This window comes from Dryobates pubescens, chromosome 10 (assembly GCF_014839835.1).
Source record: "Dryobates pubescens isolate bDryPub1 chromosome 10, bDryPub1.pri, whole genome shotgun sequence".
NCBI lineage: Eukaryota > Metazoa > Chordata > Aves > Piciformes > Picidae > Dryobates > Dryobates pubescens.
The window spans coordinates 31672073-31699006 of NC_071621.1; the positions used below are offsets into that span (position 1 = coordinate 31672073).

Genomic DNA, 26934 nt, shown 5'->3' on the forward strand with positions numbered 1-26934 from the left:
CATAACCACATAGAAAATTATTCAAACACTTACAGTACTTCTTCCTATCTAAACCTAAAATTTTACATAAAACACTGATTTATTTCTTGTGCATATGACAAGCAACTTGGGAACCAAGAGCTGTTATTTGAAGACTTAAATGTTATATTTTCTTTTCCTTAGCTTTTAATTTACATTTAAATAATAAATTTCTCAGTACTTATTAAGGAAACCTAACCAAAAGTACTTTTAAAATAAAGATGTTTTCACGTCATTGAACAAGGTGTGAAATCTTTCGTTTGCCTTTTGTTTACATCTGGGGGTACTATATCTGCAAACATCTCAGAATACATGACATTTTGGGGAGGAAGATTTACAGTGTTGAACCATTCACTTTAAAATATAAACTACAAAACCAAATAGAAAATAGGGGGGGGGGAGGGGGAAAGGCATTTCCCCCCTTTAATGGGTCAGTTTTCAAAGACTGAATTCAATTGTTAAACACACAACTCCACATAACAAAATGTAAAAGAAATTATATAGTCCACAACACTAGAAAAGGTTTATCAGCTTGAACAAGAACATTCTCTTCATCATGTTTCTCTGCTGCTTTTGAGAAAACAAATCTGTACACAAAATACTGCACTGCCTTGACAAACAAATCAACACTTGACATGAATTAATGAATCGAAAGCGGCGTTAGTGCCAACATTCACAGTATAGCACATGCTAACATTCAGCATTAATATCTCAAATTAAAACCTAATGAACTCCCTGGAAGTGTTTCCACAGAGTTTAGTCAGCTGTGGATCAAGTCCAAGGTGTCCATGTTAGTGTGCTTCTCACTTTGCATCAGAGCAGGCTATGTGACTCTACCTGCATCTGAACATCATCAGATCCGGCTCAGTAATGCGAACATGTGTGTGCTTTTCCTCTAACAGTAGTCCCTGGAGATTTTAAAGATAGACACCTATATCAGGAATAGTATGGCCAGCAGGAGCAGGGAAGTCATTCTGCCCCTGGACTCAGCACTGCTTAGGCCACACCTTGAGTCCAGTGTTCAGTTCTGGGCTCCTCAGTTTAGGAAAGATGCTGAGTTGCTGGAACGTGTCCAGAGAAGGGAAACAAAGCTGGGGAGGGGTTTGGAGCACAGCCCTGTGAGGAGAGGCTGAGGGAGCTGGGGTTGCTTAGCCTGGAGAAGATGAGGCTCAGGGGAGACCTTCTTGCTGTCTACAACTGCCTGAAGGGAGGTTGTAGCCACGTGGGGGCTGGTCTCTTCTCCTAGGCAACCAGCACCAGAACAAGAGGACACAGTCTCAAGCTGTGCCAGGGGAGGTTTAGGCTGTATGTTAGGAAGAAGTTCTTCAAAGAAAGAGTGATTTGCCATTAGAATGTGCTGCCCATGGAGGTGGTGGACTTGCCGTTTCTCCTTTCCCCCACCCCAACATTTCACTATGCACATGCATAATCTAAAGTATCCTTTAACCTTGAATCAAGGACAGGGCTGTTACAATTTTCCTTCCTTCTTCCATAAAAGATAATGTCAGCCACTTCTGAGAAAAAAGTCCAAGGTGAATGTTCTCATACAGGTACAAAGCAAGTCAAATAGTATTACTTTGTGAACACAGTGGGTGTGTTATCTTCAGTCATTTATTGCTGTTAATCTGAATCCAAAACGGGAGTTATTTACAGTCCAGTTCAGTTACTGCATGTGCATAGTGAATATACCCAGCGCCTCACAAAAATAATGTACCATCCAGCAGGATGGTATTTTATGCCAATCCAACTTCTGGAAGCATTTCCACTGACTTAGAGGATTTTTTTTAGCATTCAGTAATGGCAGTGTTTGCAAATTAAATGGAAAAACCTAAGAAACATTTGTGTGTGTGTGTGGAAATGAAGATTTGCATGCATTCATGTTTGATAGAATTGACTGGGCAGAGAATAACATCCCAACATAAATTTTAAAGCTTTCAGACACCCTCATTTCTCTTATAGTGGATAATGCACTAGGTTTAACTCTTACTAGAACACCTGCCTCATAATGCTCAGTCTTGACATTAGAAAATTAATTAAAATATATTAAATACATAATGCTCCATCAGTCTCTGTAATGCAACATTTAGTGCTAAAGAGCAGCTATTGAATGACACTTCTGGTGAACGGAGCCAGAATGTCTGGTCATTAGATGATAGCAGCAGTATTTTAGGTAGTAAACAGATGTCAAATGAATTCATCAATACAACTCAGAATCTGCTCAACAGGATATAAACACAATATTTTAAAGCATCAGTAATTCAATTACGCTTTCCATACACAAAGAACAAACTTGTATTTTTTACTCAAAATGACCTTTGGTTTAGAGGGCTATAACAATAAAGCAAAGAAGGGAGTAAAACATTCATTCCAGGAAGTCTCCAAAACCAGCACCACTCCTCCTTGGCTTCTGATGGGCTTCAGAACCTTCTCAGAACACACTGGCGATCACCTTCTGGACCAACAGTACACAGAAAATAGTATCACTGCAGTAACATCCAGTAAAAACACACACAACCCATTTCCTTGCTGATACTGCTCACAAATGAGAAGATTGGATGGAATGAGCCAGTATATATCAATAACTGAAGGAATATAATGTAATTAGACTACTCTGTTGCCTTCTCCAGATTGGTGCTTTTTTCACTCTCATCCTTCCTATTCAAATAATGTCTTTCCAGAAATGAAAATAAAATGAAAGCTCATGTGCTTGTTTGAATAGGCATGTTATTGTTCCAGATGCCTTATCTTTGGCACTCAGTAATAACTAGGGAAAATAGAGCCAGGAATTTGGAAGCCAAATTTTTTACAAAGATTATGGAGCCCTGGATAACACAGAACAAAATTCATGAGAATTCAGACCATGTAGTCTGAAACACCATACAAACATCCCCTGCATTTCTGTTACAAAAAAAAGAGAAGTCATCTAATTGACTTCTCACAGTAATTTTTCTAACATATTTTCCAATCTGGGGTTTTGAGTATGGCAATGGCTTTCCTCAATGTGATTCAGATAGAGAATTCTACAAAAGGAATAGCTTTAATGTCTCTGTATAAAATAAAAGCTTATTGCTCTCTACAACTACCTGAAGGGAGGTTGTAGCCAGGTGGGGGCTGGTCTCTTTTCCCAGGCAACCAGCACCAGGACAAAAGGACACAGTCTCAAGCTGCACCAGGGGAGGTTTAGACTGGATGTTAGGAAGAAGTTCTTCATAGAGAGAGTGACTGGCCATTGGAATGGGCTGCCCAGGGAGGTGGTGGAGGAGACTTGATGGGGTGCTTGGTGCCATGGAGTCTCGGTCCAGAGAGTGAAAGAGACTCAGTTCTTCAAGCTTTTAGTCTCTCACATGTGGTTTAGTTGATTAGATGGTGTTGGATGATGCATTGGACACGATGATCTTGAAGGTCTCTTCCAACCTGGTCTATTCTATTCTATTCTATTCTATTCTATTGTATTCTATTCCATTCCATTCCATTCCATTCCATTCCATTCCATTCCATTCCAAATCTACAAATCTACAGATACACTTCTTTTTCATACAGTAGATATGATTTCATTTTTAGGGTCACACAAAGCTCTGGGGTTCTCTGTTAAACCCAAGTCCTCTTCAGACATCTCCCATCACCCAGTTCTTCACTGTTTTCTATGAAAATTCAGAAGCAAAATCACTTGTTGGTCACAGAATCACCAAGGTAAAGTGTTGGTCCAGAAAAAAAGAAAAAAAGGAAGTTTTTCACAGGAAAAAATGTAACTTGCTTAATTTATATCCTAAAAAATAGAATATTTGAAAGTTCATGTCCAATTTTTTTTTCCTTCAAAACTGTATTTTTAAAAAAGTAATTAAACTCCAAGCCACTCTGTCTTGACTTACTTAAAATGTATTAACTTTTGGTTTTAGATCACTGGCGACTACTCAAATTGCAGCCTTTTATACATAAAAGGGTCATAAGATGTAAGACTGTAAGACTGGAGTTTTCAGTATTTCAGATTTGTGAAGAAATGGAGGAAGACTTCCCTTTCACATCTACTAATTACTTAATTTCTTGTTAGTTTTTCCTTAGCTGCCCAGAGGTTGCAACTTCAGAATGTCTCAAGCTGCACCAGGGGAGGTTTAGACTGGATGTCCAGAAGAAATTCTTCATTGAGAGAGTGATTGGCCATTGGAATGTGCTGCCCAGGGAGGTGGTGGAGTTGCCATCACTGGAGGTGTTTAGGAGGAGACTGGATGGGGTGCTTGGTGCCATGGTTTAGTTGATTAGATGGAGTTGGATGATGGGTTGGACACGATGATCTTGAAGGTCTCTTCCAACCTGGTTTATTCCATTCTATTCTAATGGATAAACCACTGCATTACAATGGGACCAAGTATGACCTCATCTTCTTGCTCAACTAGGTTATAAAGCTAGTAGTTGGGCAGCATGGAGCTCTGGCAGTACTCTTCTTCTCCCCATGTTCTTTGAGGTGATTTGTACTCTTCAAGGAAAAATACCTACACAGTCACCAATTTTGCCTTATCCTTTCACAGAACACAGGAAAGCTTTTCCCATGACCCTCCAATACTCTCAGTATAACTAGTCAGAAACTTGCCCAGCAAGAATTATAAAGATTTTTTTTTCCTCTTTATTTTAATTCATTTCCCTCCTCCCTCTGGATTTAGTTTGTATTCTCTTTCCATACAATAGGCTGACCTACTTCTTTTCATTCAAAACACTTTTAATATTTTCATCCAGCAGAGTCAAATAATTCTTGATGTTGTCTATCAGTGTTGCTTCTCATCAACATAAAATTCTCTTCTATAATTATACTTATTGTCTACAGTTCTTCAGACTATTAAATATCACCTACAGGATCCACTTTATATTTGCATTACAGAATCACCAATGTTGGAAGAGACCTCAAAGATCATCAAGTCCAACCAGTCACCCAAGACCTCATGACTAAACCATGGCACCAAGTGCCACATCCAATCCCCTGTTGAACACCTCCAAGGATGGTGACTCCACCACCTCCCTGGGCAGCACATTCCAATGGCTAATGACTCTCTCAGTGAAGAACTTTCTCCTCACCTTGAGCCTAAACTTCCCCTGGCACAGCTTGAGACGGTGTCCTCTTGTTCTGGTGCTGGTTGCCTGGGAGAAGAGACCAACCCCCTCCTGGCTACAACCTCCATTCAGGTAGTTGTAGACAGCAAGAAGGTCTCCCCTGAGCCTCCTCTTCTCCAGGCTAAAAAACCCCAGCTCCCTCAGCCTCTCCTCATAGGGCTTGTGCTCAAGGCCTCTCCCCAGCTTCACTGCCCTTCTCTGGACACGTTCAACTGTCTCAACATCCTTCTTAAACTGAGGGGCCCAGAGCTGGACACAGTACTCAAGGTGTGGCCTAACCAGTGCTGAGTACAGGGCACAATAATGCTAAACAGAGTAATGTATATATTATTATTTTGAACATTGTTGTATTTAGGGTTTACCATGTCATTTGAACAACTTGCTCACTCTGTAAGGGGGACAGAGTGTCACTAAAAAGGGATGCTTCTAGGTGCAGTTTTCCAGTGCTACCTACAATCACATTTTACAAGAGAGTGTAGGCATGCTGGCTAGAGACTAGGTGATCTGCACAAAACTAATTTGTTAGAGGGCACAACTGTAGTTTTTCACATCTTTTTTTATTAGTTCTAAAGCAAATTGCAGAAAAACTGAATCAAACACAATGAGACCAGAGAGACTTAAGGTTTAGGATGGAGTGCTTGGATCCACTGCTGGCTGTTTCATTATTTTCTATTTAGCAGATGTAGTCCTGGCAGCAGAGCTGAGAACCAAGAGGTGATTCAATTATTAGCAGCAATAAAGCTTCCTCTAGCATGTGCTCTGTCTCGGTGTAGCAGTGAGCATCCAATTCTTTTCTGCACAATTGGGAAGCACTACCCATGTAACCCCAACATACTTGTGGATGTGAGTCCTCCCTGATTTCTCAAGAACCTGAAACTATGACTCAGGCTTGGGGACTGGCATTGTCACAGAGATAGTCCAGTAATGAAATATATCCTCTTACATTTTAACAGAATGAGTGCTATACTTTAATTTTAATAGGATAGCACTCTAAAGAAGTGGTTAATAACCAGGTCAAATCTAGTGTCTCTGATGGATTATAGGACTTGTCTTTGTCATCACTGTTTGCCTTTAGCCTTCTCTAGGCATCTGCATGCTGAACATGCAGATTTTAACTGGCTTCTTGCTGGTGTCTAACTCTCCTCCTACTCTACATTGTGAGCCAGTGTTAGAAAAGGTTTCTTGATTCTATTCTTGTAACTGAAAGTGCTGATAATGATATATGATACCATTAATAAACATCTTAAGTAGCCCATTCTTTCATAGGTTTATGTTCCAAAGTAGGTAACATGAAACATGCTAGGAAAAATAACTGTATCGTGTTTGGCTGAGCTGGAGTTAATACTCCTCAGAGCATCTTCCTAGTACTGTGGTTTGCAGTGCTGTAGCTGCCTGTTGATAACACACCAGTGTTTTGGCTACTGCTGAATGAGCACCCAAGCTTTTCTAACATTTCCCCATCCTAAGAGCACACTGAGGTGTGGGCAAGATCTCAGGAATGGATACAGCTGGGCCAGCTGACCCAAACTGACCAAAGGGGTATTCCATGCTGTCTGATGTCAGCTTAGATATAAATACTAAGTGAAAGAAGGAAGTGGGGGAATATTTGTTCATTGTGTCTGTGCCGCAGAGCGACTGCTACATGTCAGAACCCTGCTTCCCAGGAGTGACCAAAGTAGAGAGTAACATCTTTCTTTGGGTTTTTTTTTTGCTTCCACACGTGGTCTTTTCTTGCATTTAACATCATTAAATTACTTCTACCTTATTACCAGCCTCTTGTTATATTTCCCCTCTCCCCTCTAAGAAAGGGAGGGACAGAGCAGTTGTAGTGGGCATTTGGCCCCCAGCCAGAGCCAAACCACCACAATAATAAAATGAAAAGGGGACGAGTGTGCTACACCATGCTCATTCCTGGACTTCCTCTGCAGAAACTGGTTTCTGAATTTTCAAACCAAATTCTAATTTTCATGTCTACTGTCACAAAAAGAACAAATACTTTAAAAATAGCAACCATGCTACAGTCTCCTATTTTTTATTCATGCTGATTTCTGAGATGACCAGGATGGGAGGGTGAAGGATGTTTTAACTAAACTAGCATTCAAATTTCAATGACTGTCTGCTGCCAACATCTGGCACTCTGGAAATGGCTGAAGCTTGCATAGGTTTTTGTATTCCCAGAAGCCTTTTGAATATTAAGAGTTGACACATTCTCTGCCTCCTGCAGCTGGGTCCAGACTGCTGACATTTGCAAAATGGACAATGTGCCCACACTTTTCACATGCTATACAGACACAGTGTACTTACTACAGTTACTCTGCATGACTCTTATTGACCTCTAGACATTGGCCATAACTATTCACAGCCAATGGCTGATGCACAATGATTCAAAAAACTCCTTAAAATTCCGTCATCAAAATTCTTTGCTGTATGCAGGAGGGGTTTGTGTAGGTGTGAACGTGCACATGTGTGTAAATAAAACCCTTCCTGGTCTCTGCAGTGATGCAGCTGATGCTGTGAAGCAGGAAATCCAATTATACTTCACTTAGCATGCATAACTAAAAATGTTATTATTGGTCATAAAATTATCCAGCCCTTTTAAAAATCAAATCTAGGAACTGTGTGACTGTATTCCTCAGGCTGACTTCACGCTGTGTGAGGAAGTGCTCCCTTTAATTTGTTTTAACTTTGTCTGCATTATGCAGGCCTCATTTCAGTGTGAGAGAATGTTGAGGCAAAGTGGCTAATTTTCATTTTAAAGTGCCTGGGAATTTGTGCTCAGGCAAACTTCTGCGACTCTTGTGACTGTGCAGAGCTTTCATAGATACTATATGGCATTTCCCAAGTCAAAGTACCACCACAACAGCAATATCTGTTTTCCAAATACATCCTAAAATGAAATGTCACCACTGTGATAAACAGTTTCTGTAGGAAAACTGCATGTGTGACCAAATGGCAAGGCTGCTTACGCAAAAAGAATGAGCATAATAAAATAAAATGATGCAGAACAGCAAAATCCTGTTATTAAAAAAAAAATATAATTAAAAAATCCACATTAGAGCCAATAGAAAACTACATTATCTTTTAAAATCTTGAGCATATACAGATTTGTCATCATGACAAACGAGGCAGACGAGTTAACAAAGATCATCACTGTTTATTGTGCTGCGAATTCCACTCACGAAAACATCAGTTCCAAGGGGAAAACTCTCTCACAGACCCACAGTGGACAGGCTGCAAACCACAGAGGTTTCAATGGCAAGGCATGTGGAATCAGCCCAAAGCTCTGGGGTATCTTCTTTCTCTGGCTGAAGGGATATTTTGCACCCACTAAAATCAATTCTTTCCCCTTGATTTCAGCACCTTGGCAATATGAGTCCTGACATGACTTACTTCAGTATTTCCAGAAACATCCCCTGAACATTAACTTCTGTAAATGCATTTCAGGATGCAAGTCCTTGAGGATGCAAGCCCAAACTACTTTATTTGTATTTGGAGAGAGCTGAAAAAAGAAAAAATACTGTGTTTGTGAATTTCTCCATGCTGCTAGTAAAGTAGACAAGCTTAATGGTGCAGTAAAAAACATATTAATCAAAAGTACAAGTCAGAGTTTTATACACTGGTAGCAGAGGTTACAAATAAAACAGAATCACGATTGAGATTGAGTGCTTGCATACTGACCACTTCCTAGCTGATCAGCCTTCCTTGCTGAGGATCGTACAACATACCTGAGAAGACAAAGACAACAGTCACAGCTCAACTGGTTAAAATGTTACTCTGGGGGGAGTTTCTGGTGGGAAAAAACCAAAACAAGAGCACAAGCCCTGTGAGGAGAGACTGAGGGAGCTGGGGTTGCTTAGCCTGGAGTAGAGGAGGCTCAGGGGAGACCTTCTTGCTGTCTACAACTACCTGAAAGGAGGTTGTAGACAGGTGGGGGTTGGTCTCTTCTCCCAGGCAACCAGCACCAGAACAAGAGGACACAGTCTCAAGATGTGCCAGGGGAGGTTTAGGCTGGATGTTAGGAAGAAATTCTTTATAGAGAGAGTGATTGGCCATTGGAATGGGCTGCCTGGGGAGGTGGTGGAGTCACCACCACTGGAGGTGTTTAAGAGGATACTTGATGGGGTGCTTGGTTGCATGGTTTAGTTGATTAGATAGTGTTGGATGATAGGTTGGGCACGATGATCTCGAAGGTCTCTTCCAACCTGGTTTATTCTATTCTATTCTAAAACAAAACAACCAAAACAAACAAACAAAAAACTCCAGCCTTCCCTGTGCACTCATACATGCATTTGAAATCACTGTTTGGGATACAAATGCATGGAGCTTGACCATTGTGGGTACTTAAAGATCATTTTCTCCCCTCCCTGGTTCACACCTCATCTGGTACAGGCTCTGCAAACCGCACAAATGTTGCGAATTGCTATTTCAAAAGCTGGGCACCTTATCTGTTACAGAAAGGTGTTACCTTTTTTCCCTTAGTCAGCCACTAACATTAAATATCATACAAGAAATCTGATTATTTTCAAGCTCACGGCTTTTTTTCCACCTTGACCAAAGTGATCTGTTCAAACTGCTTTCTGCTGCCAGTTTCAGAGGGTTCTGTGTCACAGAAAAAGCCACAAAGAGCAGATGAATAGGCAACTGACCCCTTCCCTTGTAATAGCATCAGTTTCTACAAATGGGAGAATGGACATACTGTGAAAATCAGAGGTCTCTGGCTGCTGAGAACCACTGGCAGTTAACAGATGAACTGGATTAAAAATAGATTTTCAGGTTTGTGACAGTCAAGTGATAAAATCCCAGTTCAGGATAAAATTTTATTTTCCATGTAAGAAGAGTATTTTGAAAAATGTTTACTTTTTAATATCAGTCTCTGGAGCTGTCATCAAAGCTTGTTATTGATTAATAAAATACAATCACTTGATATGGAAAACCCTGTAACTCTCAATTTTCCTCAGGTTATTGTGGTTGACTGTTTCCAAAGTAAAACAAAAGACAATGACACATACATCTAATGTGTCAGTGCTGTTGCACTGGTGTGTCACTGACAGGTGACAAGCCTCCCCCCCAACAGCATAAGGAGGAGGTGAAGTCAGTTCCCCACACCCCAGAGTCCAGACAAAGCCTTCCGTCATGCAGCAGCACACTTTCCAGGACACTTCTCTTACTCAAATGGCAAAGGACTTGCAACAGTCCTCAAAATGTTAAGGCAGCAGGCTCTACTGAAAAATATGACCAAAGCTTGTTCTTTCTCTGGAAAACAATCAAACAAATGGCACAGTGGGGATCCATATTAATCACTGCGCAGAGACTTTGGTACAAAACACAACAGGTTAGCAGATACTTCTGTGAGATTTCTGCTAACCCTGCAAATTCAGTATATAACACAAAACTCAAGCAAAGCCCTCTCCTAAGAATGACCACAATTAATAAAAGATTTGGAGGGGGGAAATTCCCTGCGATATAGCTAGGGACCCTCATCACAGGCTGCAGAAATAGAGCTAATTCATTGAAGTGGGCAGTGAGCGAACCCTGTGGACATTTTTATGAGTGGCACACCAGCCAGAAGATACTATTTGTTTTACCAGCCTCACTGATTGCATCTTCATATAGACTCCAGAAAATAACTATACATAGGAACGTGATTTCATCATGTTCAAAGTTGTCCTGAAGGGAGAAACCCCAAAACATGCCCTAATCCAGACAATGAGTTAAGCACCTGTAAATGTGCAAATCTGGACACTTCCTGGGGTCCAGATAAACATGTAACATGTAATTAACCTTATAATACACCTGTGAACTCTGTGTGCTCCTGGCCATGTTTGGATATGCCCCATCCTATAGGTTCAGCTATCAGGTTTCTGTATTACCAAACAGCATTAACTGTCTTTGGACAGTTAATAGGAGCCAGCAGAGAAGGCAATTAGCTTTGTTCTCACCCAGGAAGCAACAAGAGCCAAATGCTGCCAGAGTTGCAGCTGAAGTGTCCATCCTAACAGGAAAACTACACCTAGGCCTTGAACCTGGACCAAGGCAACCAACACTCCAAAAGCCCAGAGACGGAGCGCAACAGAGAGGCCCTTTATCCCACTCTGAGCCAAGAGCCACCTGAATTATAGTTACAGCCTCTGGGAAGGTACTGAACAGAGGAGTAAGCCATGAGTACCCAGCTAATTCCCATTTGTGGGAAACTGCAGATTGCAGCACTTTTACTTTCTATTTAAATCACTGTTTTGGAAATTCCCAGATTTGTGCTTCAATAATTTGACTGTCTTCACATGTGGAATGTATTGCTCACAACTGAATAGCAGAACCTGGAAATGTGCTTTCTAATTAAGTTACAGCGGTGTTTGAAGATACCACTGCCCAAAATATTAAATAGTAAAAAATATAAATATATATATTATATTACAGGAGTGAACTGCATTTCACTTAATCTTTAGAGATGACCTTGATGAAGACACAGAGAGCGTCATCAGGAAGTTTGCAGATGACACCAGGTTAGGTGAGAGTGTTGATCTTCACAAGGGTAGGGAGGCTTCTACAGAGGGACTTGGGTAGATTGGATCAATGGGCCAAAATTAACAGGATGAGCTTCAACAAGGCCCAACACCAAGTCCTGCACTTGGGTCACAAAAACCCCAATCAAGGCTACAGGCTGGAGAGCTGATTGGCAGAAAGGGAGTTCTAATTGATGGGCAACTAAATATGAGCAAACAGTGTGCCCAGGTGGCTAGGAAAGCCAATGGCATCCTGGCATCAAAAACGCTGTCCCCGGCAAATTCAGTTTAATATTGTTTATGAAGTTGATCAGAACATGCATATGCCTTTCCTGAAGTCAGAACAGCGGCCAGTGTTGGGTTTTAGCACATTAAACAAATAAGCTTTGTCTGCTCTGTGGGCAGGATCTGGGTTTTCTTTCCCCTAGATGAGCAATGTCTATGAGACTAAGTACATTTGACTAAGAAGGGCTTCTTTTAGGTTTTCTTGCCTGAATATACAAAGGAGTAAGTCACCAGCTGATATTTAAATGGGTATGAGACACTTGTCTCCTATAGGACTTCATATGGAAACCTAACTAAACAGTTAATTATTCAGCTGCACTAAACTCTTCTTGATCAGCTTCTCTTTTTTTTTTTTCCCCTCTCTGTTTCTTCTCCAACAGCTTCTACATTTTCATATCCTCCATTTTAACATTTTACTTAGGTTTTCTTCCTTCTCCTGCCACCCTTGCCTGTTGGAAGCAGTTACGGGAGCCTACCTTAGCTCACAGCTCAGCTTTCATGCCCAGATGGTAGATGTAACCTGGCACTCTGCAAGAATTGATTGGTCACTCAGATCAAAACATTAAATATTTAAAGTGGCACCACACTATTCATAATGTGAAACGTAAAGTGTTTGTTTACTCCCTGCTAATTATTTTAGCCCAAGCAGGCAGATTCAGCTGTCTACATTATTAATTAAACCTCTGAAAACGAGCTAAAGGACTGGAAATGTTCTTCTCTGCTGGTAAGGCTGCTAAAGAATAAGCTGTAATTCTCGCTAGCCATATGATAACATGTAAACCTTTTCCCCCAAATCTTCCCAAACACAAAGCTAAATAAATCATCAGTCCACATTTCCAGATGGAACGTTTCCCGACAGGTCGTGCAATAGCAGCATACACTGATCCAAATACAGCTTCTCCCAATGATCTGTTTCTTTACAACTATATTTATATTTGGCTATAGAAACATTATATAAGTACTCAGCATAGGGCTTCACGATCAGGAACACTGCAGAGTTACAGAAATCTTGCTGAAAATGCACATTTGCACCACAAACAACACCGCAAAACACTGAGAGTTACACATTTTGATGCAAAGTTTGATAGTTTCATTGCACAACCTGAAGACACGCTAAATTCCTGCGCAGGGATTTTCAGTGATGACCTGAAATTCTCTTCTGCTCTGTCAAAAGTTTCACACAGTGGTCCAGTGCTGATTTGCAGTTTAGAACCAGAAACACTCAAAATCTGTTAGACGCAGGGGGATAGATACAAAGGGAATAGAAAAGACTTGTTACAGCATGCAAAGAGGTGGGATAGATGTAAGTGCACAAGTCTGTGAACTGCAACTTTGGAGAGCGGCAGAATATAAAGCCTACCACTCTACTGTGTATCTCCACAGGACTCTGGAGCCTAATTATAGAGCTGCATGAAAAAGTTCTGCTTGTCAGCAAGACCGGCAGGGGGAAAAAAAAAACCTCCACATTTTTGCACATTCACAGAAGAATAAAATATTTAGGCAAAAAATTATCATTGCTGCAGATGGACACTTACTGAACAAAAATGGGTAATTTTTGTGCAGCTCCACTTGTCACTAATGTAGCCAAAATGCATTTGGTAGCAGATTTCAAATCCAGCCTAGAATTTTTCAGTCACTGTCAGTGACAAAATATGCTTCATAGGCTAGTAGGGGTTGAGGGCTGCTGGTAAATTCAAGTTGAGGGAGCCATCCTCCAATGAGCAGGCATGATTCCACCAAATTCAGCGTTGCTGCATTTGTTTATGCCAGCACAGAATCTGACTCTGGATTGGTTTGAGTCCTTCTGAGTAAGGACTAGCCACAAAACCCTGATGACAATTGAAACAAGGCAAAATGTAAGGAAGTGTCCATGTTGCAGCAATGAGGAAGAAGAACTAGAACTGTAAGAGATATGCACAAACAGTTAAAGAAAATAACGGTCAGCAGCTGCTAGTGGCAAACTGACTTCAACTGCCTGCTTCCATTTAAGGACACGCTCTTTAAGTGCACAATTTGGACAAGAAGCAATAGGTCTATAAAAGAGCTATGCTGTACCCAGGACATGTCATAAGGATCATGAAGGTATTTTCAGAAGAAATGTAACTTGGTGGGATGGTAGGCACAGTAATTCTGATTTCCAATATTGTTCAGGTGATAGCCTCTATGCAGTGTATCAAAAAACCTCAGTAACCCATATCAGTGTTCTCTGTCATGTGACCTTCGATACCCCAACAGAGGGACTGACCATTTGCAGGTATACACATCTGTCACATAGAAGAGTAAATATTTCTATGGACTTTCCCCTTCTTTCTTTTACCTCGTACTGAGCAAAGGAAGGGGATTCATCACTTAATGGTCCTCATCATTTCTGCACTACCGAAACTGTGTTTACAATCTCTCACTGGAAAGCCTGTCTCTTTAACTCAAGCTGTAGTGACCTGTGTTTTCAGCTTTCATGAAGTGTTTTTCTCTTAAGCTTGTTAAATGTGGTGTGAATTTTATGTGAAAGTGTTGGGGTGGGTTTTTTTTTTCTTTTTTTTCTCTCTCTAGTATATCTCAAGCCTCAAGGACTCTGACGTTACTGCATTAACAAAATACATTGCTGCCTTTACACACGGCAAAGGGAGTTTATGACAGGTTGCGTTCTCAATACTTCCCTCATCTCTTTCTTCTTTGTCTGACATTGGCAATAAAATATAAATTACAGAAAAGGCAAATCAAGCATACAAATTAAGAAAACTAATTTCATGCCAGCCAACATGTGGGAAAATTTCAAGTGATGAGGAAATCAAAGGAAAATGGCAATAAAATAAACTACATTAGAGAGAAGGGGGAAAAAAAAAAAAAAAGAAATGAACATATAACTGAAGTCACAAATTCCAGTTGTATTTTTTATACACAAGCAAGGGAATAAATTAAAACCTAGTAGAAAGCAACAAAAATCTCCTGTATAGGACCTTCTACCCACAGTCTGCCAAAGTTTTTCCTGACAAAACCACTGAAGTGTTTTCTTAACTAAGGAAAAAAAGGATTTGTTCCTGTGTCTGTCTCATATAGTATAAAGAAGTAAAATAACTTTATGTCCAGCGTGCTTGATTCTGGAAGTTAGTTTTGCTCAGTTTAATGTTTGCTTGTTTGTTTTTTCAAGTTAATGAATGAAGTTTTTCTCAGCTACTTCAAAGAACAGCATTAGGCCCAATAAAGGTAAATTGTTACATTCGCTTTGCTCTGTTACCTCAACACTGTATTAAAGCCACAAGTGAAACCAAAAAGTACAAAATCATTATCTTGCATGGAGTTGTCAGTTTCTTCCACTGACAAAATATTCCAGATCTTGTTATACCACCTACAGGTAGTTTTTAGAGAAATACTTGGCATCTCCTAGCCTGCTCAGTTTCCCTCACATACGTGGCAAAATCAAGTGTGTCCATTACATTTCTCTGTAACCCTCATCCTTTTGACTTTATAAAGCTGTCCCCACAACGCCAGCCCCCTTGCTATCTTTTCTGAAATCTTAGTAACACATGACTCTAGCAAACAGTTGTAGAAATAGACAATGTTTTCAGGGAATTTTAAAACTGCTCAACACCATACTGTCTTACACGCCAGCTTTTTAATACAGAGTGTCACATAAGAAGTTGTGTCATCCTTTTCTGTTGAAGGAAAATAACCAAAAGCTGCGATACAGCTCCTTTACTCTCTCACTCAATTGTTCTTTACAAATCCTGTAATCCTCTGCAATCATGCATACATTGTTTATAAATTCAACATATTTTTGAAATAAATCCTTAGCAAATTCCTTTACATTCCTTCATTAATTATCTTTTCAACTAAAGCCATGCTGCCTCAAAGAACTCTTTTGCAAACTTGACAGAGAAGGAGCCTTGATTTTCCCCCTTCTGGGGGAAAATGATGTTTTAAGGGTATAATCTTTAGTACTCTCATATACTGAACACTTCTCAACTTGCCCACCCATTCATAATTTTCTCAGAAAAGAGCTCTGTTTTTGGTGGGTTTTTTTCAGGGCAGTCTCACTGTCTTGCTGCCACTTTGCAGAAATTATGCAAGAATTTAACCCAAATTCAACTGAAGTATGCTACTTCGATGCTGCATATTTTCTCCTGTTATCGATTAATATGCTCTTTGTGCAAACATCCTCCTCCTACCTCATGTCTTCAGCAATGTCTATATTCATTGCTGATGACATTCAAATTCCCTCCAGAGATGCCTTGTGAAGTCACAAACAGAGGATTATGCCCATCTGTGAATGACTCAGGCACAAAGTGATTGATAAGGCAAATAAATACTTAGGTGTAAGCAATCAGTCAGTTGTGATATGCAAGGAGGAAAACAAGACTGCAGACATTTCAGCTATATATCATGTTTTCTAAATTATCTCTTTGAGTGTCGATGGTCCTAATAAATTATCCTCCCTCGTTATCTGATCTGTTCTACGTTTTCAATTACGCCTCTTCTTAAAACCATGTAACAGCCTTTCTCGTCCTGAAGCTATTTTAATGCCCAACCTGCATCCTCAAAGTCCAGACAGTGGAAATACTGCACAACTGGTTTTGAATTGAGAAGTTCTGCACAGATACATCAAAAAGATGTCATGGCATTGGAGAAGTCATGGCTTTATTCCCAGATTCCCTGAGATGAGTTTTATGTAAGCAATAATACATGATACTGCATATGTTACAGTGGAGTTAAGAACATTTTGAGCATCCTGTATGTCATGATACTGAGAAACCAAGAGCTTGTATCACCTCAGATACACAGGAGTCAAAAAACCAAAGAAAGAATAAATTAATAGCACAGAAGCAAGTAACTATTTTGTTTCTTTAAGTCATGATTTTAGGATTGACAAACCCAAAACGTTTTAATAAGGAGAACTTAGATTTTAATAGACTCTCATGTGAAAGTCCATGCACTTGTTTCTAGTAAGATTTGATCTGCATGAGATTTTAGAAAGCTGAAGAACTGATTCATTTAGAAAAGAGGTCTAAAAAGTACTCCTTTCAGAAGGGACTGTGAACTGTTAGTACAGTCTTCAGACAGATTGGCAAGACATTTTCTAGCACGTTTGTGTGATCATTGCACGTCATAGTGTTGCAGACTGCATCTTGGTTTGTTGTTTTTTTCTAGTGTGGGAGGTGATCTTGAAGAAATCTCTACATGATAATGGTAGCATGGCTGTGAAACACAGATGTCTTCCTTTATATGTGTGCATTTCAAAGGTCACAAGTAACAGCAAAAAAGGGAAGAGTTCTTGAGTTAAGCCATATGTTCTTTGATTCAGAGGCCATTTTATGCTTATGGTTCCTAGTACAATGTACTGTTGATTTATTCAGAATTCAAACGCTTGTTTGGAATACAACCACGTTTTTGTGTGCTAGGCATGTATTCCTATACAGGAACATGACAGCTCATGAAATTTTCAGTACTTTCCATCCTGTCCCTTTCAGAATCTGTCCATCTTGTCCTTCATCCAAGCCATCACAAGAATAAAAGTAAAGATAAATTAATAACCCTGATTACATCACAGTGATATGAACACAAGAAAGCTGAATGACTCTGCCAGGCCAACAGTACTAAATGCCAGCACATCCACATTTTTTGAGTGACTATATTTTAACTTTTGGAAAATGTCCCCTGTGAGAACAATCTCTGAAGAAGAGGGAAAATACATACTGTGACTTTCTTCACTAATCATGCCATTTTATTACACCCCAGGTATATGTGGAGAACTGCAAATAACTGAGAGCAGACAGCACGAGAGAAGTCTGTGGACTGAACTAACGGAGATGACCAGACATCCTTCATAAAAGATAATGCAGATGTACTTAAACAGGTAAAAATAAATCACTTTTCCCAAAAGCAAATTTTTGGTAAACTTCTTGTCAACGACTTCATTTTGAGAGCACACTTCTTGGCTCACGTCGCAACAAACAGCTTCTGCATAAACCTCTTTGCAGTTAGGCAAAATTACAACTTTTCAAGTTTAGTGACTGAATGTCTTCTCAGAATACTTTTATGAGGAAGTTATGCTGTTGGATTATCTTCTTCTGATGCTATGACCATAAAATCTTTTTCATTCACCTGCCGTTCTGTTCAACCACTACTCTTGGCTGAATGTATTGCTATAGGTGGTTGTTTACAAGTTATAGAACGAATGTTAAAGACATAAGGCAGTGTCCCTCACATACTTCATGAAGATTATAAAACCCATAAAACCAAAATGAGGTTCATGAATTCTTGCAAAGTGATGATACTTGGTTAGAGAAGACACCCAAAAGACTGAGCTGATACTATGTCTACATCGATTATAAAGCTATATATTTAGTTGTTGTCAAAGGACTTGAAGACTAGAGTCCCACTGAATATACAGTAAATCTTAACATTCTGGCTGTTAAAAACTGAGCATTTTTCACTCACAAGGAGACTGAAGTCACATTTCCTGTATGTTGAATGGAAAGCTGTCATCCTTTACTCCTCAGTAACAACAATGAACTACCTTTGATGCTTGCCTGGTTTTAGCTCCATCAGCAGAAGGTTCTCCAAAGATATCATCACGTTTTAACACCATTTTCAATAAAACCTTTAAGAGCATACTGAAAAAAATGAAACTCCCAGAAGTTTCTGATGGATGGAGAGTTTGATGAATTTTCTACTTTCAGCTATGGGAATGGAGAAGAATTATCAATTTTTCCCAAGACTGACATATTAAGTTTAGTTCTGAAGGAGATGGAAAGAGGTAAACTACAGTGTTGGTAACTACTACATGACAACATGAATTACTCTCTCATTCTAACATAACCTCAAGGCTCTCTAAGTTTAGGAGCTAAACTGACTGGATGACTACACAAAGTATGGACATGTTTGATGAAGAACATCAGCCATAATATGGATGGTACTCCTAATGATTTCATATATTCACAGTATCCAGAATTTGACATCATATTCCCTGGTTACACATCCACTTGTAACACCTAAAACTTGATTTGCGGCCTTCAAGAAGTATAATGAGAAATCATCCTGAAAATTATCCTCCCTTTTAAAAAGCAGAATGTAAACAAAGACCACATTTTCTTATGATTCATACACTTTGGGATAATTTCATAAATCAGCCAAGAACTTAATTATAAAAACAAACACATCACATATCTTTCCATTAGCCAGAATATGTTAACATTGCTTCCATACCAGCTTGCAAAGGCAGGGAATCATTCCTATACACAGATATACATACACAGATGTGTGTTACATAAACACAGCTATACGTACACACAATTTGAGGCTTTGAAATCTTAAATTTAAGTAAAATCAGAATGGATTTACCTCACTGTGTTTTAACAACTTTGTCATTTTTCAGAAGGCGCCAGCCCCTAATGTAGTGTTATTGATCAGAAATTAGAATTGCTCAGAAGATAAAACTCTGCAGGGACCTGATCATTTTCAGAGAGAGTACTTTTTTTTCCCCTTGTGCAGTGCTAAGTTGATACTAGAGGGTATAATAGACCCTGAGAAAAATACCAGAAGTTATGCATAGAAGGAGGAAATAAATTCTATGAAACGTCTACCAGTATAATACCAGCAAGCAATTGTCTATTTGACATTGATTCTCAGGAATTAAGCAGCTGTGGCAGATTTTAGTTTCGTGTTTTTGAGTACGAGAAATTGTTCAAGTGATTGAAGTGGTTCTGAAACTGAGAGAAAGTGCAATGCAGAAGCAGTCAGCAGGAACATATGGAGGGAGCAGACCAACAGTGGCAAATTATGCAGGGAATTCAGAGGAACTAGAATTTTGTGTTGCAGGCTACATGCAGAAAGACAAAATCATTCAGAACTATATTTTCAGTGCCACTGAACCAATCACCTCAGATGGCTCAACGTCAGCCCCTTGGCTTGTATATTCTTAACATACAGTTTCTGATGCCTTTAACAAAGATTTGCATTAGTTAATTACAAATAAATATTCCCATCATCAAATTAGGCAGAAGAGCTTCAGCATGCGGAATATCTTCAGGGAAGCAGACTTTTTGGTATTGCTAGCAAATCAGATATGTTTGGTTTTTTCTGGGGGGTCTTGTTTGGTTGCTTGGGTTTCTTCCATATGCCAGCTTTGTAACAATCAACAGAAAACACTGATCTCAGATTGTCACTTAAAGCATCATACTTTTAACCTCCTCTTTTCATCGAGAGCTCTTTACCTTTACTGACACCCTCTGGTCCCTATCTTTAAGTCAGGTCGGAATTTATTCCAGCACTCCTTCCAAAATTTACTTTCCAAATCAGTATTTTCTGGGGCAAAAAAAGTGGACCTTTTCTGAAACCCACATGTATCATGGATTCCCCAACAGTTTCTGATGCCAGCAACTAATTCAGGGGACTCAAGCAAATTTGCCAGTCATGACCTTCCTGTACTGAATCTATGCTGACAGTCCTCTAAGTTATGCATTTCTTTAAGTTGTCCTTTATTATTTCCTAACACCACAGATTTTAATTATACCTTTTTTCTTACCATATTTTCCTCAAGATCTGTTGTCAAAACACTTTTTTTGCCAAGTTGTCTGCTATAATTCAGCCTGACAGGTTTTTTTCTGTCTCGTTTTCTTTCTTACTACATCTGGTCTCGTTATGGAACAAAATTAAGACCTTTTCTCCTGACATTTAACCTAGAACTCAAAGTGTAACTTTCAGCTCCATATAGACCAACAATGCTAAAATCTGCACTTCTAGTCTCGAGATCATCTGTAGCTAACTTCACACTTTTACGTCATGCTCTGATACTTCTGACTTTTTGCATGGATATTTGCTTTGTATGAAACATGCTAAATAGTTGACTTTCAGAACTTCTTAGCTATTATCAACTTCAAGAATGCTTAACACTTCACCCACTTTCCTTTATGTATTTGTTGTCTTCCAAGATTTTGTCTTCTTAACCACATCTCTTAATCAGTTACATACTTAAAAGCATATTGCCACAGAGGGCCACTGTATATGAAATATTCCTCAGTTATTGTAGTTCACATCTCATTTTGTAGTATACTCACACTAGTAAACAATCATCTTTCCTCCCAACACAACAGATATTGGAAATGGTTGGAGGTTTTCTTTGTTTTCCTTCAAACTGCAGATACATGTTCTAGTAATTAAAGACAGTTTATGAAAACATGTTTTTGCAAATTCTAATAGATATCTTTCTGGAAAAGTTCTACTACAACTCAGCAAGAATTAATTGCACTTTTATTAACTGGAAAATGTCATCCAGATTTTTAATTATCAGGGATCTCCCTTAGCTTTTGGCTAACAGTGAGCATGTAATTTATTTGCAGTTTCAAACTTCATAGTCTTATCCACAGCTTGCTGAAGACTAGAGGAATGCTCTAACTCCTTAGAAAAAATTGGCATTAGGTTCTACAGCAAAAAAAACAAACAACCCACTACTGAAAATGCACCATTCAAAGAAAACATTACTTTTTCAATTAAAAACTCGGCAAAAACTTAATGTTGAATTGCTGCAATATAGCAACACATAGAAAACTTTAGTCTTAAGTAGTCACATTACAGTATCTTGTGTAACTTCTGCTTTACGAAGTTCCTGTGCTCAACAGGAATGAAACATCTGAAGTACAGCGACAGTAATGGATGTCTTTTTTGCCCCCCCAAGATAAAAATCTTAAAATCACAGTTTCATGCTCTGTGTTACACAAATAACTCTCAGTTCATCTTCTAGCCATCTCATAGATATTCCACATGCTCTTATCCACTATCCTCACATCAGAGAGGAAAGAAATCTGTGCATCTTTATGTAATTCCATCTCTGCCTATCAGCAAAGGAGAATGGTCCAGGCACCACACTTTTCTAATTCAGATGATGGTTTATCCCAAAGCCAAGTACTATTCTGAACTTCATAACAACACAACTTTTAGTGCCTCACTACAAACTCCATATACTAGTTATTTTCTGTTTCATCCTCAAGCATTATCACGGTAGGTCTCCCAAACATGAAAAAATAGCACATTAAAATAGGCATTATTTCTCTGGAGTACGTACTTGTTCTAAAAGCCTCACATCTCCACAACTCATTCACTGCGGTAGTTTGCTAGCTGGTTAAACGACAGGAAGCATCAAGTAGATCACAGTAATTTCTGCTTCAACTTTTCTGCACAATTACGACAACAATTTCAACCTCAGATTCAAAACAAAAAGCAAAACACACAAACCTGCAGTAGGAGCCCACAAATGGGATCTCTCACCACTGCTGCCTTCACAGGAGGCTGCTAACAGGGATGCCGCGATGGATATTACAACAAATAAACTGTACACGCTCCAAAGTCTAAGCAGGGAAAACGGTGTCTGGCTGGGGGAATGGCAAAGGCACTTACCGCTGCTGTGGCACCGTCTCTCTCTCGCCCTGACTCTCAGTTTCTCTCTCCCATCCTCCTGACAGACTCAAATATAGCAGTCCCTTATGGTGCTGAGCCTGTGGGGAGCAAAGGATTGCAGAGTTGTGTTTTGGTTGTTCTTTTTGCCTTTTTCCTTTTTTTTTTTTTTTTTTTTTAAACCATCCAGAAGTAGTTCTCCAGACCCGACTGCCTCTCCTCGCCTCGCTCACTGAAGAGACCCAGGTGAAGGCATCCGCGCCGACAGCTCCCGTGAGCCCCTCCCGGCCCCCTCCCCGGCGGGGGGACCAAGGCACCTCCCCCGGCAGCTCCAGAGGGGGCGGTGGAGGCTCTGCCCGCCCCTGGCTGGACGTGTCTATATATATAGCGATGTATATGTGTGTTTATGTTGTGTGCCACCTCACACTGCCGCCTGCGGCTGGATCGTACCCCTAAGATCACACGGTTCCCCCACACACACACCCTTTCTTTTCCTCCTCCTCGCCGCCTTCCCCCTCGATTTCTGTTCTCCACTCCTCTGCCCCGGAGCGCGAAGCCAAGAGGGCGAGTTGGCGAGCGCTGTCCCCTGCCTACTCTTCTTCTCTAACCCAAGCCAGATGCTTCTCCCAGAAACCACTTTATACCCCTATCCTTTTCTTCCCACCCTCTTCCCCATCCTCTTTCCGGGTAATTTAAAGATTTTTATTTTTCTAAATGTATTTTATTCTCCTCCAGTGGTGATGACCCTCCCTAGCCCGGTGCCGGGAGCCACGGCTCTTGCCCGCACCGCAGCCGCGCCGTCTCCGCCTTTATACCACGGCTGCCGCAGTTGCAAAAGCACCAGGGCAGGCAGCGCGGAGCCGGCAGCTGTAACGCCTCGTCTCCGGCAGCCCCTTCCCTCCCTGTTCCCTTCCCCGTCACTCATCCGCTTTTAACTGCAGACCGCTTCAACAGCTCGCAGCGCCGCGCCGCGCCCCATCTCCGGCGGTGCGCTCCGCACTACTGCGCGCCTCTTCCCGCCCTCCCCTGCCGCTCCCCGCAGCTGCTTCGTTCCTGGCCCTTCCCCGGTGCGGAGCCGCGGGGCAGGGCTGGCGGCGGCGGCGGCGCCGCTCCCGCCGATTCGCCCCCTTCGTGTGCTCTGCTGCCTCGTACCCACCCGCATGTGCAGTGCGCGCTCCCACCCTGCGCCTTCAATGGCCTCCCTCATCATCTAGGCTGGCATAATCCTTCTTCCTTTCTCTTTTTTCCTGTGGCAATGGCAATTTTCCGCTGTAACATGTAATATTTCTCTGATCTTTTATACTTTCTTTTTAAAAAAAAGAACTTAAGCATTAACGAAGTAAGTGTTCATAGTTCCCAGTCTCCGGGATTTTTCTCCAATTCAGTGACTGCATTTCAATAGTTTATGATTTCCGAACCTGTCTAATGTACAGATATATATGTGTGTGTGTGTGCTTTTACCTTGGTGTTTATTTGGGGCTTTTTCCCTATTCCAGGTATTTTCTGATTAATGTTTAGAAATTGCCCTTTATTTGTTTTAGATTCATCAGGAATTGTGTGGTTCTGGAATTTGCTGGGTGTTCTTATATAACTCTAGTTTTACATTCTGGCAATAGTAATATGGGAGTTTTTCCTCTGTGTCTTTTGCTTGCCTTTTATATTGAAGCCTCCAGCAAGAAAAGTTGCCACTGATGAGTGACAATGGTTCTATACACTTCTGTGGTCTCCTATTCTATATGGAAGTCTGTCAGAGGATCTGCAGCTCAACATCATGTTAAATGAATGATGTCCACTAATACCAGTGAGGATGAGCTTAAAAACAGCCCCTCACTTCCAATTCCTTTAAAAGTTTTCCTCAGACTGTAAATTTCTGTTCTTTCATCATCATCTACCATTGTCTTAACTGTCACAATAAAAAGGTGAGCATGACCCCATCGTTAGAAATTGACTTTGTCTCTATTGACTATCACATACAAATAGAGAAGAAAATCATCTCCACAGCTGTGGGTGGGTCTCCAGGCATATTTCTGTTGGGCAATAAATGTTGCAACTTGGGGTATCAAAGCTTCTTTTCATTGACTCAATTCACAGAAAATGGTCACTTGGTCATTATTTCTTGTGTTACTAGGTTACAAGATAGCATTTCATCAAAAGCCAGGAATAGTGACTGCATTAATTCTGACCTTATGAATAACTTAGGAAGCTTCATTTCTCAATATTTCCAAAGTGAACATTAAAGCCAGAAGGATTTTTGCTAATAAATGTTTTGGGTTTTGGTGCTTTTTGCATACTGTTGCTATTTATGACAGTAGTGAGGAATTACTTCTGAAGTTGTGACTGGTTACTTTTTTTGACAGATAGAGATGGAATTAAAAGAAATGCAGGCTTTTTTTTCTTTTTGCATCATAACACTGGACGTTATGGCCTTTATTATCCCTTGCAATGTTTATAGATCAGGGTTATTTTTAAAGACTACCTTAAGGCACAAATACCATATCCATTTGGCTACATTATTATTGCTTTTAGCTCACTTTTAGTTAAGAGTTTTTGTCAGGGTACTCATTTACTTTGAATGGCAACTTGTTATGTTTTCTTCTCTCTTTTTAACTTCACATCAGCAAGATTTGTACAAGGACATACTTTTACCTTCTCCTTTAATATAATCAGGAAAGGACTGTGTATGTATGAGTAATTGTTTTGTCTTTCTTTGAAAACAAAGTGGCATGCAGTTTTTAAATGGGTTAAAATTTCATTTCATTGTGTGTATCCTTTGCAAGGTGAGTTCTGGTTTTACTCTAAGATCATGAGCAGTTTTATGACATATATGTTCAATGTTTAATGAACAGTGAATTGTATTTACATCTGTTACAGTATTAATGTTTCTATAGACTTTAAGTCTACATACCTGCATTTTACATATCTGATCTAGTTGTCTAACCATCTGTGTATAAACACCTTAATCTATCTCACTGTCCCCAGTGGGCAAGCAAACATATGCAGCACATCTGCAGGCTTGAGTTATTTTTGATCTCTTATTTTGTTTTGTACATCTTTTCATTCAGTCTCTGTCTTTTTTTGTTTTCATTTTAAGCAGAACATAATGTATTCCTTTTATTTGCCACATAGAAAGCTGCCTGACCAACTGTACTGGTTTGGGCTGCAGTAGAGTTAATTTTCTTCATAGCACCTAATATGATGAAGTGGTTTAGACTTTTGCTGAAAATAATATTGACAACACAGGGATGTTTTAGTTATTGCCAGGCAGTGCTTACACAGAGTCAAACCCTTTTCTGCTCCTCACACCACTCTGAGAGTAGGTTGGGGGTGCACAAGAGATTGGGAGGGGACACGGCCAATCCAACTGACCCCCACTGACTAAAAGACTATCCCACACTATACTGATATCATGCTCATGGTGTGAAGCTGAAGGAAAAAGAATGAAAGGTGGGATGTTCAGAGGTGTGATCTTTGTCTTCCCAAGTAAATGTTAATTTGTGATGGAGCCCTGTTCTGGAGACTGCTGAATACTTGCCTGCCAATGGGAAGTGGTAAATGCATTCCTTGTTTTGCTTTCTTGTACAGCTTTTGCTTTACTTATTAAGCTATCCTTATCTCAACCCACAAGTTTTCTGACTTCTACTCTTTTGATTCTCTCCACCGTCTCTCAGAGAAGTGAGCAAGTGGCTGCATGAGGTTAAGCCATGGCAGCAACACCATTATTGTTGGGATATTTCACTGTTCTGTCCTAACCAATTGCAGAATATGAGATAGTATGAGATAGGGAGTGAATCTGGAAGAAAATAATTGACTACATCATTTTTCCCACCCACTTGTGTATGAAAAACACTGGAGGTGTAGCTTTAGAGTAGCATGAGAACTTGTCTCTCTCTTCCCCTGCCCATTTATGAGAAGTTCCTTCAGGCACCTGAGGACAGTATTTGACAAATACTAGTTTTCGAAAGGTATTCATTGGCCCTGATATCCTATGTAACAGTATAAGTTTACTGGCAACCACTATAATTTGTCCTTCTCTAGAACATCTGGGTAGACTCATTCAGCTCCACATGGCTGCATAATTAGATACAAGAAAATTTTGTAGGGGGATAAGCAGAATTGTGTGTAAATGTGACACATAATTCTTCAGGCCTTCGGCAAAGAGCAGAAGATTCAGAGCCCACCAAGCAAGCTTTCAGTTATAGCAGATAATTAACAAACTGGAGACGTTAGCAATGGGAAGAAGTTGCTGCATAACATAAATAAAAAAGACCAACCTCTGGGGACATGAGCCTCCTAAATTTTCAGAAGCACACACAGATGACAGCTGGTCCAACATAAAGACTGGGAGAAAGTTAACCTATCTGAAGAAGTTTTGAAGTAGCATATTGAACTGTGTTCTGTGTCATAGCTTTTTATCATATCACAATGCTCTGTACTCAGCACTGGTTAGGCCACACCTTGAGTACTGTGTCCAGTTCTGGGCCCCTCAGTTTAAGAAGGATGTTGAGACACTTGAACGTGTCCAGAGAAGGGCAAGGAGGCTGGGGAGAGGCTTCAAGCACAAGCCCTACAAGGAGAGGCTGAGGGAGCTGGGTTTATTTAGCCTGGAGAAGAGGGGGCTCAGGGGAGACCTTACTGCTCTCTACAA

The 26934-nt window shown here is 40.2% G+C and overlaps 1 protein-coding gene across 5 annotated transcripts in view; it reads right to left on the reverse strand.

The window, feature by feature from the left end:
- The window catches only part of CNTN5 (contactin 5), a 661195-nt gene extending 638102 nt beyond the window's left edge, over window positions 1–23093 (reverse strand). For 2 of the 5 annotated variants that reach the window (XM_054164544.1, XM_054164545.1), the window contains exon 1: window positions 22293–22417. The gene's annotated coding sequence lies outside the window, so the exon portion shown is untranslated. Of the gene's footprint in view, window positions 1–21960; window positions 22056–22292; window positions 22418–22495; window positions 22559–23076 lie in introns of those variants that run through there. The other 3 variants (XM_054164542.1, XM_054164541.1, XM_054164543.1) reach the window with 3 other exon arrangements.
- Between the last annotated feature and the right edge of the window lie 3841 nt (window positions 23094–26934).